Source organism: Procambarus clarkii, chromosome 5, assembly GCF_040958095.1.
Source record: "Procambarus clarkii isolate CNS0578487 chromosome 5, FALCON_Pclarkii_2.0, whole genome shotgun sequence".
Taxonomy (NCBI): domain Eukaryota; kingdom Metazoa; phylum Arthropoda; class Malacostraca; order Decapoda; family Cambaridae; genus Procambarus; species Procambarus clarkii.
The window spans coordinates 28,691,647-28,705,270 of NC_091154.1; positions in this window are offsets into that span (position 1 = coordinate 28,691,647).

Genomic DNA, 13,624 nt, shown 5'->3' on the forward strand with positions numbered 1-13,624 from the left:
CTGGAGAGTTTCTCATGAGTAGGCTGGCCGTTTTTCTGGTTTTATAGTAAATCGTCAGTTGTATCCTCTGATTTTTGTCTGTAGGGATAACGTTTCTATTAACAATATCTTTCAGGACCCTTTCCTCTGTTTTATGAGCTGTGGAAAAGAAGTTCCTGTAAAATAGTCTAATAGGGGGTATAGGTGTTGTGTTAGTTGTCTCTTCGGAGGTTGCATGGCTTTTCACTTTCCTTCTTATGATGTCTTCGATGAAACCATTGGAGAAGCCGTTATTGACTAGAACCTGCCTTACCCTACAGAGTTCTTCGTCGACTTGCTTCCATTCTGAGCTGTGGCTGAGAGCACGGTCGACGTATGCGTTAACAACACTCCTCTTGTACCTGTCGGGGCAGTCGCTGTTGGCATTTAGGCACATTCCTATGTTTGTTTCCTTTGTGTAGACTGCAGTGTGGAAACCTCCGCCCTTTTCCATGACTGTTACATCTAGAAAAGGCAGCTTCCCATCCTTTTCCGTCTCGTAAGTGAAACGCAGCACGGAACTCTGCTCAAATGCCTCCTTCAGCTCCTGCAGATGTCTGACATCAGGTACCTGTGTAAAAATGTCGTCAACATACCTGCAGTATATGGCCGGTTTCAAGTTCATGTCGACTAAGACTTTTTGCTCGATGGTACCCATGTAGAAGTTTGCAAACAGGACACCTAGGGGAGAACCCATAGCGACCCCATCTACTTGCTTATACATGTGCCCATCCGGGCTCAAGAAGGGTGCCTCTTTAGTACAAGCTTGGAGTAGTTTCCTCAGAATACTTTCTGGCATGTCAAGAGGAGTACAGGCTGGATCACGATATACTCTGTCGGCTATCATTCCGATTGTCTCGTCCACAGGTACGTTGGTAAACAGCGATTCTACGTCCAACGAGGCTCTTATCCCTGTGGCCCGTGCGCCCCGCAGTAAGTCCACAAATTCCTTTGGAGACTTCAGGCTGAAGGCGCAAGGAACATAAGGAGTCAGCAGGCCGTTGAGTCGCTTCGCCAATCTGTACGTGGGTGTGGGTATCTGGCTAATGATTGGCCGAAGTGGGTTTCCAGGCTTGTGCGTCTTGACATTTCCATACGCATATCCAGGTTTATATTCCCCAATGATCTTTGGCAGGTGGAGTCCGGATTTCTTGGCGTTCACAGTTTCGATCAGTTTGTTGACCTTTGCTTTTAATTCGGCTGTAGTGTCCTTCGTTACCCTTTGGAACTTAGTTTGGTCAGAGAGTATGATGTTCATTTTCGCCAGATATGCTACGACATAAGTGTCGGTACATAAGTGAAGGAGGCATTTGAGCAGAGTTCCGTGCTGCGTTTCACTTACGAGACGGAAAAGGATGGGAAGCTGCCTTTTCTAGATGTAACAGTCATGGAAAAGGGCGGAGGTTTCCACACTGCAGTCTACACAAAGGAAACAAACATAGGAATGTGCCTAAATGCCAACAGCGACTGCCCCGACAGGTACAAGAGGAGTGTTGTTAACGCATACGTCGACCGTGCTCTCAGCCACAGCTCAGAATGGAAGCAAGTCGACGAAGAACTCTGTAGGGTAAGGCAGGTTCTAGTCAATAACGGCTTCTCCAATGGTTTCATCGAAGACATCATAAGAAGGAAAGTGAAAAGCCATGCAACCTCCGAAGAGACAACTAACACAACACCTATACCCCCTATTAGACTATTTTACAGGAACTTCTTTTCCACAGCTCATAAAACAGAGGAAAGGGTCCTGAAAGATATTGTTAATAGAAACGTTATCCCTACAGACAAAAATCAGAGGATACAACTGACGATTTACTATAAAACCAGAAAAACGGCCAGCCTACTCATGAGAAACTCTCCAGACACGAAACAGAACGCTTTAAAAGAGACTAACGTCGTCTATGCCTTCAAATGCCCACTTGGGGACTGTAAGCTCCAAAAAACCCAGTATATAGGCAAGACAACAACATCTCTTTCTAGGCGTTTAACGATGCATAAACAACAGGGCTCCATTAAGGAACATATAATCTCTTCCCATAACCAAACCATCGCCAGAGAAATCCTAGTAAACAACACAGAAATCATCGATAGATACAGCGATAGCAGGCGGCTCGACGTTTGCGAGGCACTACACATCAAGAAGTCAACACCAGCAATCAACAGCCAATTATTGCACAACTATATTCTACCCACCTCAAGACTCCGCTCCAATATAGAAGCATCAAGAAATATGGACCAATAGGCTTTCTACAAACACTTCTATTCAATATCCATTGTTTCGTGTTCTGTCTTGTGTTGATACTTTTAATACCCTATTAATATCCTCTAATGCCACATCATCCTTCCCACCTTACTCAAATGTAATGCCACATCACCCTTCCCACCTCACTCAAATGTAGATATAAAATCAGGGAAACGCAAGTTCTAATCAGTTGTGTATTTGTGAAGTCTTTGAAAATGTAATAAGTTTTACGAAACGCGCCCGTGTCGCGTCAGACTAGAAATAAAAATGAATTTTGGAGAAGTGATTTTTGATTTACCTCCAACAGTGAAGCATAATGTACGAAAGATTGAGAAAATTCGTGTTAGAATTATTAATCTTACTTTTTCGGTCATATTTAATAAAATATGTCTACAGGAAAGACTGCTACCAAAATATACTAATATATATATATATATATATATATATATATATATATATATATATATATATATATATATATATATATATATATATATATATATGCGCCCGTGGAAGGGTGGCAGACAGTTGGCGTGGGACTATACTTGCGTATTCACCCTGGCAACCATATACATCAACCTCTCTGCCGGGACAGCAGGAGCCGCGGTGACACACACAGAAAGACACAAGTCAGCCAAGTACAGGCAATTAGATCATCGGTACAACTTCGTTCCAATAGGGTCTGAGACCCTAGGCCCATGGGGAGAGAGTGCAAGAAGGTTTCTTAAGGATCTTGGTTCCAAGCTCAGTGACACTACAAGGGAACCTAGAGCGGCAAGTTTTCTCTTTCAGCGCCTCAGTGTCGCGATCCAGAGGGGGAATGCCCGCTGCATCCTCGGTTCCTGCCCGGCGTCGGAGGAGTTGGAGAAAATCAACAGCCTCTAGGAAGCAAACTTTTTCTTGTATCCTCTTAATGTTAATTTTTTGTATAAAACCAGATATGTAACTGTATAACCTTGCATAATAAAGTGTACACCATATAAATAGGGGGGTGGTAGGAGAAACGAACACTCATACGTATTCAGAGTTAAATGGCAAGTTTTTCTCTGAATGCTCTGTGTTCCCTTCTTTGAGGCTTGAGGCTGTGGGTCCCTATAATTGCACCAGAGGTGGTACCCTCATATATATATATATATATATATATATATATATATATATATATATATATATATATATATATATATATATATATATATATATATATATATATATATATATATATATATATATATATATATATATATTGCACCTCTGGTGCAAGTGTAGGGACCCATAGCCTTGGAGAAGAAAATAAAGAGTATTCAGAGAAGACCCTGTGGATTCACACTGAACACATAAATATTTTTCTTCTACCACCCCCATTTCTTTGTATATATATACATATATATATTTGTTTTATTTTAACTTTGTTACCAAAAAGGAGTTACATAATTGGTACAAAGATGATTATTATAAGTTGTCGAGTTCCACCAGCTCCTCAGATGGCGGCCAGGAACCCTGAATGCAGTGTGCATTACTTCCTCTGTATCGCCACGCTGAGGCGATGGAAAAAGAAACTGGTAGCTCTTGGGGTCTCTTGTTGTTGCAATTAGCCTAGAACCCATTTCCTTCAAAAAACAGGTGGCACTCTTATCCCAGGCGCCGAGTGTCGCAGAAACGATAGCGATGGGGACAAAAAATGGTATATATATATATATATATATATATATATATATATATATATATATATATATATATATATATATTTTATATATAAATAAATGATGATGTGTGTGTGTGCGCATGCGTATGCATGCAAAGTGTATGCGCTTGTGTATGAGAAGGTATATGTGTATGTTTGTGGTTTAATAACTGACAGATCCTCATGAATATATAAAAAAAACAATTACCACAAATTAATAATGCATAAGTATTTGTTTTTACCCAAAATTAAAAATTTATTGTTTATAAAATACATTAAATCCTGAAGTGACAAATCTTTTAAAAATATAATCCTAGATGCCAACAAAAACCATTAGAAATAATACCTAACAAAATATTGCACAGGAAAAACCGCGTTGAGCATTTAAGCTGTTTACACATAAGATTTAAAAATCTGATTACATGCTCTGGCTCCGAGAAAATAAAACTATTTGTTTTCGGATGTTGCAAACAAATGTGTGTTATTTGTGTGTGTGTGTTGTGTGTGTGTGTGTGTGTGTGTGTGTGTGTGTGTGTGTGTGTGTGTGTGTGTGTGTGTGTGTGTGTGTGTGTGTGTGTGTGTGTGTGTGTGTATGTGTGTGTGTATGTGTGTGTGTGTGTGTGTGTGTGTGTGTGTGTGTGTGTGTGTGTGTACTCACCTATTTGTACTCACCTATTTGTGCTTGCAGGATCGAGCATTGACTCTTGGATCCTGCCTTTCCAGCTATCGGTTGTTTACAGCAATGACTCCTGTCCCATTTACCTATCATACCTAGTTTTAAACGTATGAATAGTATTTGCTTCCACAACCTGTTTTGTGTGTGTGGGTGTGTGTGTGTGTGTGTGTGTGTGTGTGTGTGTGTGTGTGTGTGTGTGTGTGTGTGTGTGTGTGTGTGTGTGTGTGTGTGTGTACTCACCTAGTTGTACTCACCTAGTTGTACTCACCTAGTTGTGTTTGAGGGGGTTGAGCTCTGGCTCTTTGGTCCCGCCTCTCAACCGTCAATCAACAGGTGTACAGATTCCTGAGCCTATCGGGTGTGTGTGAGTGTGTGTGTGTGTGTGTGTGTGTGTACTCACCTAATTGTACTCACCTAATTGTGCTTGAGGGGGTTGAGCTTTGGCTCTTTGGTCCCGCCTCTCAACTGTCAATCAACTGGTGTACAGATTCCTGAGCCTACTGGGCTCTATCATATCTACATTTGAAACTGTGTATGGAGTCAGCCTCCACCACATCACTTCCTAGTGCATTCCATTTATTAACTACTCTGGCACTGAAAAAATTATTTCTAACGTCTCTGTGGCTCATCTGGGTACTTCCACCTGTGTCCCCTTGTTCGTGTCCCGCCCGTGCTCAAGAGAGCTGTATGTGTGTGTGTGTGTGTGTGTGTGTGTGTGTGTGTGTGTGTGTGTGTGTGTGTGTGTGTGTGTGTGTGTGTGTGTGTGTGTGTGTGTGTGTGTGTGTGTGTGTGTGTGTTATATTTATTTGCACATTTATTTTTTATATTATAGTGAAAGCATCTGTGAAAAGGTAATTTGAATGGTTTTTGTCTACTGCAATATCTAAAGTTTTATTGTTAATTCAACTAGCGTTGAATAACCATTTAGTCAGAAATTATATATATGATTAGTATAGACATATTTCATAATTCTTCTGTATGGTCGTAACTACTTCATTCATTCAACAAGACCTTTAAACTACGACTGATTCATAGAGCTTTACAAAAATCATTCTCCAACCATAATTTCAAATTGTATTCATTGACAAAGATATTCAACGTTCATCAAGAGCTCCGGTACTTCGTTTTCGGTAGGATTTTCATTACTACAATCATACGGTGGGAACCCTGCACTTCATTCTGCCTTCAACATTCTAATGTTGCATTTGTGATAATGATAAGTTACCAGATAATGATAATGTATAAATGGTTCTTTTAAATGTTTTAGTCATAATTGCATAACACATCCTATAATATATATATATATATATATATATATATATATATATATATATATATATATATATATAGGTAGGTCAATCGTAGTTTATTTAAAGATTGAAATAAAAAATCAGTGATATAAATGCATGTAAATTCACATCTTCGTAATTTGCGCATTTCCCTACGTTAAAAAACACCTAAATATATTTTAATACATAAAAAAAACTAATGAAACTCGCCTTAAATATTACGTTTTCTTGCATACTTATGAAACAGAAGAGGGAAAAATATGCAGCGCGTATGTAATGCAAGGCGCAGATGCAGCTTCCGCTCCGGTAAGTGCATGCTGATAAAAACTTTATTTCCGACTGTAAACAAACAAAAAGCTTACTCTGTTGGGATCTGCCGCAACATTAAACTCTTTAGATGTAATGGATATGGAAGATACAAAATAAATACGGGAAGGTGTGCGTTTTCTGAGATTTTTTCATTAAGTAAGTCTACGGCCAATGCAACCCGCATTTCAATATCTAATGTAGACATTTGCTCATATCCTGCAAATCGTGTGCTCATTTTCTAACAACTTGCTAAATTATCGGCTGAAAATGGAATTATTTCAAGATTATGATAACGTGTAATTATATAATCTATACCTATGGGTAAAAATGATTGACCATATATATATATATATCTAAGCAAATAACAATCGAAAGTGCTTACCCCTTGTACGAATAAAGAACCCGTGGCACCACACAAACTTATGCTCTCACTTCACTTAAGTTAAACGACGTCAATAAAAGTTTGAGGGACCTTGGCAGAGCGGAGCAAGAGGCAGAGGTCCTGCCGGCACCGAGGTTCAGCCACGACTGAGGGGGCCGAGGCGTGGGAACCCCCCCATCTTCCACGGATCCTCCACCCATTTCCTGGATGATGGGGAGGAGGACCTTCCCATCATTCAGGAAAATATGCAACCCAGGAATTAGATGTTGAATGTTGGCAACGAATGTTATGGTTAGGGGGAGGGAATTATGAGGGGAAAGCGCCAAGCCATTACGACTAAATAGCCCTGGGAAGAGTGATCAGGATGAGGATTTGGGATGGGGGGGGGGGAGGAATGTTGCCCAAGCACTTAAGACGGTCGGGGATTGAACGCCGACCTGCGTGAAGCCAGACCGTCGCTCTACCGTCCAGTCCAAGTGGTTGGACGTGTTATGATTGCTCATCTTGGAAAACAGAATATGTTTTCAGAATATGTACAGAATATGTCAGAAACGTTGGTTAAATAACGAACCAGAATGAAGTCCATCTCTGATCATTGAATAGATGGAAAACAATGAGAGTTATTCTTCAAGTAACACAAAACTTAAGCACAACAGGATTTATTTTTTTTACTTAAAAATTCTCTCTTTCCGAGATAACCTCAATAGTCTCCTTAAGTGTTTCCACAAGTATGGCTCCAGTATTCTTCCTGGAGGGTTGCAATATTTATTTTTATTCCTCCACTATTCAAAAAAATATTTCTCTAATATTCCTTCAGTAGTAAAAATATTTGTAGAACATTTTTTCCAGCATTTCAATATTCCTCGCTTAACTTTTAAAACAAAGGTATTCAAACATACACAGCTTTGGGAACTAAAGCTTGAAGCGCATACCCATTAACGTTTCGTCATTCTAAGCCAAATTTCCGTAAAACTCTAATTTATCGATGTATTAATCTGAATAAATGTGATATGCAAACAGTACCATTTGTATGGATGATGAAAAAAAGGACATATAATGCTCCAAAACGTGAAGAGATAACGTCGGCATTGTACTGAGAGATATTGACAATTCATACTCCTGGCAGACGATAATATTTCACCGGGAGAAGCTGCTTGAAGTGTCTCATAGTAACATTATGCTCAAAGGAGACATTGATGCTATTATGCTCTGAGGAGACATTGATGTCATCATACTGCGGGAGACACTATGAGTCTGTAATAGCGCTATCATGCTCTGGGATATGCTGCGAATCTCTCTCAGCAGCATCATAAGCTGGGATAGGCTCCACTGGAGTGCTGGCTTCTATGAGACATTGAAAACTCTTTCTCCGCAGAAACCGTCGACCTCTTGCTCCTGGGAGAAGCTGGGATTGACATACGATTGGAAGATTTTAAAAAGAAGCTTATGTTTCTTGGTGATAATATTTATCCTTCTTGGAGAATTTATTCTCTTCCTTTCTCTCCCTGTACCTCTTCTTCCCTCATTCTTTTTTCCTCAGTCATTTTCCATGTTCCGTTTATTATATCTCCTCTATTCCCTTTCCCCTATTTCATCAACAACGTCCCATATTCCTCTAATTCTATCTTTCACTCTCGCGATCGCTTCATTACTTTTCCCCTTTTCTTATCCAATCGTACACTTTCCCCCATTTCATTTTCCTTGTATTCTATCTCCTCCTCCTTTGTGTCGCTTATTATCTCTTCCATCTCGTGCTCCCCTCAGTCTTTTCCCTCCCTTCTTCTGCTTCAGTTTTCTACCTCTGTTTTCCTATTTTCTCTTTCTCTGCTTTTCAACTTTACCTATTCTGTTTCCTCCTTCGATTCCTTACTTATGCCTTCTGCCCCCTCCTTATTTCACTTTTCCTTTCTTACCTTTTTCCATTCCACGATCCGACATAAATTGCTTTTCTCTCTTCCTCTTTCCCTTTTCCAGCTACCTCCCTTCCCGCTTGCTTCCCTGATTCCTTTATATCAAATCCATCTATTCCCTTTCTCCCAGTCCTTACAATTTTCTCTTTATGGGAAATACATAATCAGGTATATAAAAATAACACGAAAAAGTTTTATATGTATACATTATATATATATATATATATATATATATATATATATATATATATATATATATATATATATATATATATATATATATTATATATATATATATATAACATATATATATATATATATATATATATATATATATATATATATAACATATATATATATATATATATATATATATATATATATATATATATATATATATATATATATATATATATATATTGTTTCATCCACAGGTATGTTGGTAAACAGTGATTCTACGTCCAACGAGGCTCTTATGCCTGTGGCCCGTGTTCCCCGCAGTAAGTCAACAAATTCCTTTGGAGACTTCAGGCTGAAGGCGCAAGGGACATAAGGAGTCAGCAAGCCGTTAAGTCGCTTCTCCAGTCTGTACGTGGGTGTGGGTATCTGGCTGATGATTGGCCGAAGTGGGTTTCAAGGCTTGTGTGTCTTGACATTTCCATATGCGTATCCAGGTTTGTATTCCCCAATAATCTTTGGCAGGTGGAGTCCGGATTTCTTGGCGTTCACAATTTCGATCAATTTGTTGACCTTTGCTTTCAATTCGGCTGTAGTGTCCTTCGTTACCCTTTTGAATTTAGTTTGGTCAGAGAGAAATAGAAACGTTATCTCTACAGACAAAAATCAGAAGATACAATTGAAGATTTACTATAAAACCAAGAAAACGGCCAACCTACATCTGCTTTCTGGTTAGCAGATACTTCTTTCGTCTTTGTTAAGCTATTAAGCGTAGAGACTATATAAAAAAAAGACATTATATATAACAGATTGAACAATTTTGTTCGGGTCAAACAAAGAAGGAAGACCGAGGACAAAGGAGGATCAAGGAGGCCAACGAAAGAGAATCACAGAGGACAAAGAAAGATCACTAATAACGAACAAAGGAGGATCACGAAGGACAAAACTTCGTCTCATAAAAGGACGAGAAAAATTCCAGTCTCTTAACTGTTCGTAATACGAGCCGTGATCGACGAGTCTGGTTCGAAACGTTTTTAGTACCACCACCCTTGGTGGAGTCTAGGAACTATAAACTCTTGTTATTCCCAAAAACATTTGTGAATCACAGTTTTAGATATTGAAGACAATGATGGAAGAGTTGGCATCAAATATGGAGATTAAAACTGAAACACAAAAAGGCATGTATTTATAAAAACTCGGTAATAAAACAGTTGCACAGTTTTATATTCCTGAAAAATCCCACGGGATTCTATTTTGTTGTGAACGAACGATTATATTTTTGAGGAATTATGTCTGAAAAATGACATGTTTCAAAAAAGAGAGCTAATGAATTTCAGCACACACAAACCCACTTCTACACACACACACACACACACACACACACACACACACACACACACACACACACACACACACACACACACACACACACACACACACACACTCACACACACACACACACACATACACACACACACACACACACACACACACACACACACACACACACACACACACACACACACACACACACACACACACACACACACACACACACACACACACACACACACACACACACACACACACACACACACACACACACACACACACACACACACACAGAGGAAGAGTAAGGCTAGCATACCGGCAAAGGGAAATATCAAAAGGTCAAAGAATTCCGGGAGGAAAGAGTATAGGAAAGAGAACTCGACTAAAATCGGTACAAAGCATGCTGGACTATATTTCAAGTTAACGCAGTGAAGCTGGAGAAAATTCCATTCCACTGTTTAGGGACAATGCGACCAAAGCGAGCATTAACCCATAGTTTGACACACAGTGGCTGGTGGCAAAGAGAAGTGACAGGACAAGAAAAAAAGTAAAGACACAGAAAAGAAGGAAATCACAATATATGCAAGAGGACTGCAAACGAATACTCATAAATTAGAAGAATGATAAAGTAATAAGCTGTTAAGGACCTGTCTAAACTGATCCGTAGCTACATCAGCAGGAGAAGTATCTGTACGAAAGATTGAAGGAAATCTTAATGATGGAGCCTGGTCAGGTACTAGAGTTAAGAGCTTAAGCAAGACAGACGCCTGCACAGGAAAGAGTCAAAGATACGCCATTGACACCTGAAAGCGTTAAGAAACAACTTGAATTGGAAGCAGGATAGTGGAACACTCTGGACAGCTCAACTTTGTCTCCAAATACATACATGAATTTATTGAAGGAATACACTGTTTGCCAAGCTCATAACAGTTCTTCAGTAAAACAAATAAAAATCAAACACGAGTGGGAGAGGCAGACTGCATATTAATCAACTGTCAGAAAGCAGTCGATTCTGTCTAACACACAAGATATTCCTACTGAAGCTACAGAAGCAGGATTGTATATTTGGTCTTAATATGGGTTAAGAAGTACGTCTGAAAAAGGAAAGAAAAGGGGTTACAAAGAGATCAGAGATATCAGAGTGGATAGGTGTAACTAATGGAGGTCCACAATGATTGATGTTACTTCAACTTAAATGTTTAAAGATTATCCATAACTAATGAGATGAAACAAAAGACAACTGAACCCTAAAATCCAACAAATGGATCTCGACACTACAAAAGTGGTCTAAAAAAAATAACTCTTAAAAGACCTATTACGCAGTACAGGATGAAGGAGGAGACAGATTCAAGTGCCAGAAAAAGACCTACGAGTAGACATAACATAAAATCTAATACCAGAAACACACAAACTGAATAACGTCATTGGCTTATGCGAAACTGGCCAACGTCCGTATAACCTTTAGTAATTTAGACAAAGGAGCCATTTCGGACCCAAATTTATGATATGCAGCAAGCCTCGTTCCTGAGTTACGAGACCAAACCGAAACAGAGAAAGAATAAAGAGGACATGATGACGACGTAAGATTCTGAGGGGAATGACAAAGTTGATAAAACAGCTTTGTTTCAGAACAGGAAACAGTATACCTATTAAGTTATAGTGTCTTTAAGTTTAATTTAATGGCGCCACAGTTTAATGGAGCCATCAAAGTTTAATAGATGGAAGCACAAATGAATCAGAGAAAAGCTCGAGAAAAAATCAGTATAAGAGTCGTAAAGGAATATAATGGAATGGATGCAAAACAAATATAGATGTACCCTGCAAGTACATCTAGGTGAATGTAAATACACACACACCAAATACAGATACATTTTGCATTCATGTCTCCTACATTTTTTCCTTTTCAACTCAGTTTTTTCTCCCTAGCTTTCTTAAATTCACCTCCTCTTCCGTGTCTTCATTTTTTAGCATCCTACCTTTCTTCCTGCCACACTTTCTCCGTCCCCTGTCTGCCTTTGCCCCTCCCGAGGACTACACAGCCTCCCCTTCTCTCTCTCTCTCTCTCTCTCTCTCTCTCTCTCTCTCTCTCTCTCTATCTTTCTCTCTCTCTCTCTCTCTCTCTCTCTCTCTCTCTCTCTCTCTCTCTCTCTCTCTCTCTCTCTCTCTCTCTCTCTCTCCATGTCGGTTGCCACTCCGGGTGGTGAGGGATGGAGTACAAGGTGTACGGTAGAGAAGCAAGACACTTTAACACAAGAATCATTTCTCTCTTTTTCCTTTCTTTTTCCTTTCTTTCTCGTTTTTTGTTTTCCTTTCTGTCCACCGTTTTCTGTCTCTTTATAAATCTTACTTTTCGGGAACATTTTGCTGATTTCAGTTTCAGGAGAAAGCTCCTTTTCAGGTCAAATGTAAGTAACGCAGACGATGAAGTTCAGTCGATCTATTGTACATAAAGATCAGCAGAGGCAGTTTAAATATAGACCACGTGATGCAGTGTGAAAAATAGATCAACTAAGCTGGTGTAGAACAAATGATGGTGCTTTATCCTGGCTCATCAGCTGATACAATGTAAACACTTATCATATGGGCGTAAAAATCATGTTGATATTACTTAAAACATTATCAGATTGAGAAACGTTAACATAAATAAAAGCTTAGCTAACATAAACAAACATCAGCTTTAAAAATATAAAAAAGTTGGATGAAAATAAGCTTCAGGTTATTATATGAATACACTTATTATTATTATATATTAAGAGTTACATTGACATTAACAACAACAAAATTAACTGTTGCAGCACGAATAGACATCAGCTTATCTATCATATGTCAGGTGTGAGAGCTTAAACATTAACTGAGGCACTGTAAACATTTTTAGCTGTGGTATCACAATCAGGTATCGACTGGGGACGTGTCAACAAACCAAATCCAAAGGTAATACACACACACACACACACACACACACACACACACACACACACACACACACACACACACACACACACACACACACACACACACACACACACACACACACACACACACACACACACACACACACACACACACACACACACACACACACACACACACACACACACACACATAAGCTGTGTGTATGTTTGTGTGAGTGTGTATGTGTGTGAGTGCGTGTGTGTGTGCCCCAACTGCATACAGGTGTGTGTGTGTGTGTGTGTGTGTGTGTGTGTGTGTGTGTGTGTGTGTGTGTGTGTGTGTGTGTGTGTGTGTGTGTGTGTGTGTGTGTGTCCGCGGGGACCTCGCGGCTGAGTGGACAGCGCTCGAGGTTGTAGTCCTAAAGGCCCGGGTTCGATTCCCGACCGAGGCAGAAACAAATGGTAAAAGTTTCTTTCACCATAATGCTCCTGTTCACTTAGCAGTAAATAGCTTCCTGGGAGTTTGATAGCTGCTACGGGCTGCTTCCTGGGCATATATGTGTGTGTGATAGAGAGAAGTAAATGTAATAGACATAATAGAGGAAAAATAGATTAGTTAGAAAGGCGGGGTCCCAAGAGCTATTAGCTCGATTCTGCAGGCACAAATAGTAAATATAAACAGTAAATACACAATAAATACAGTGCTGGAGACTTGTTGGA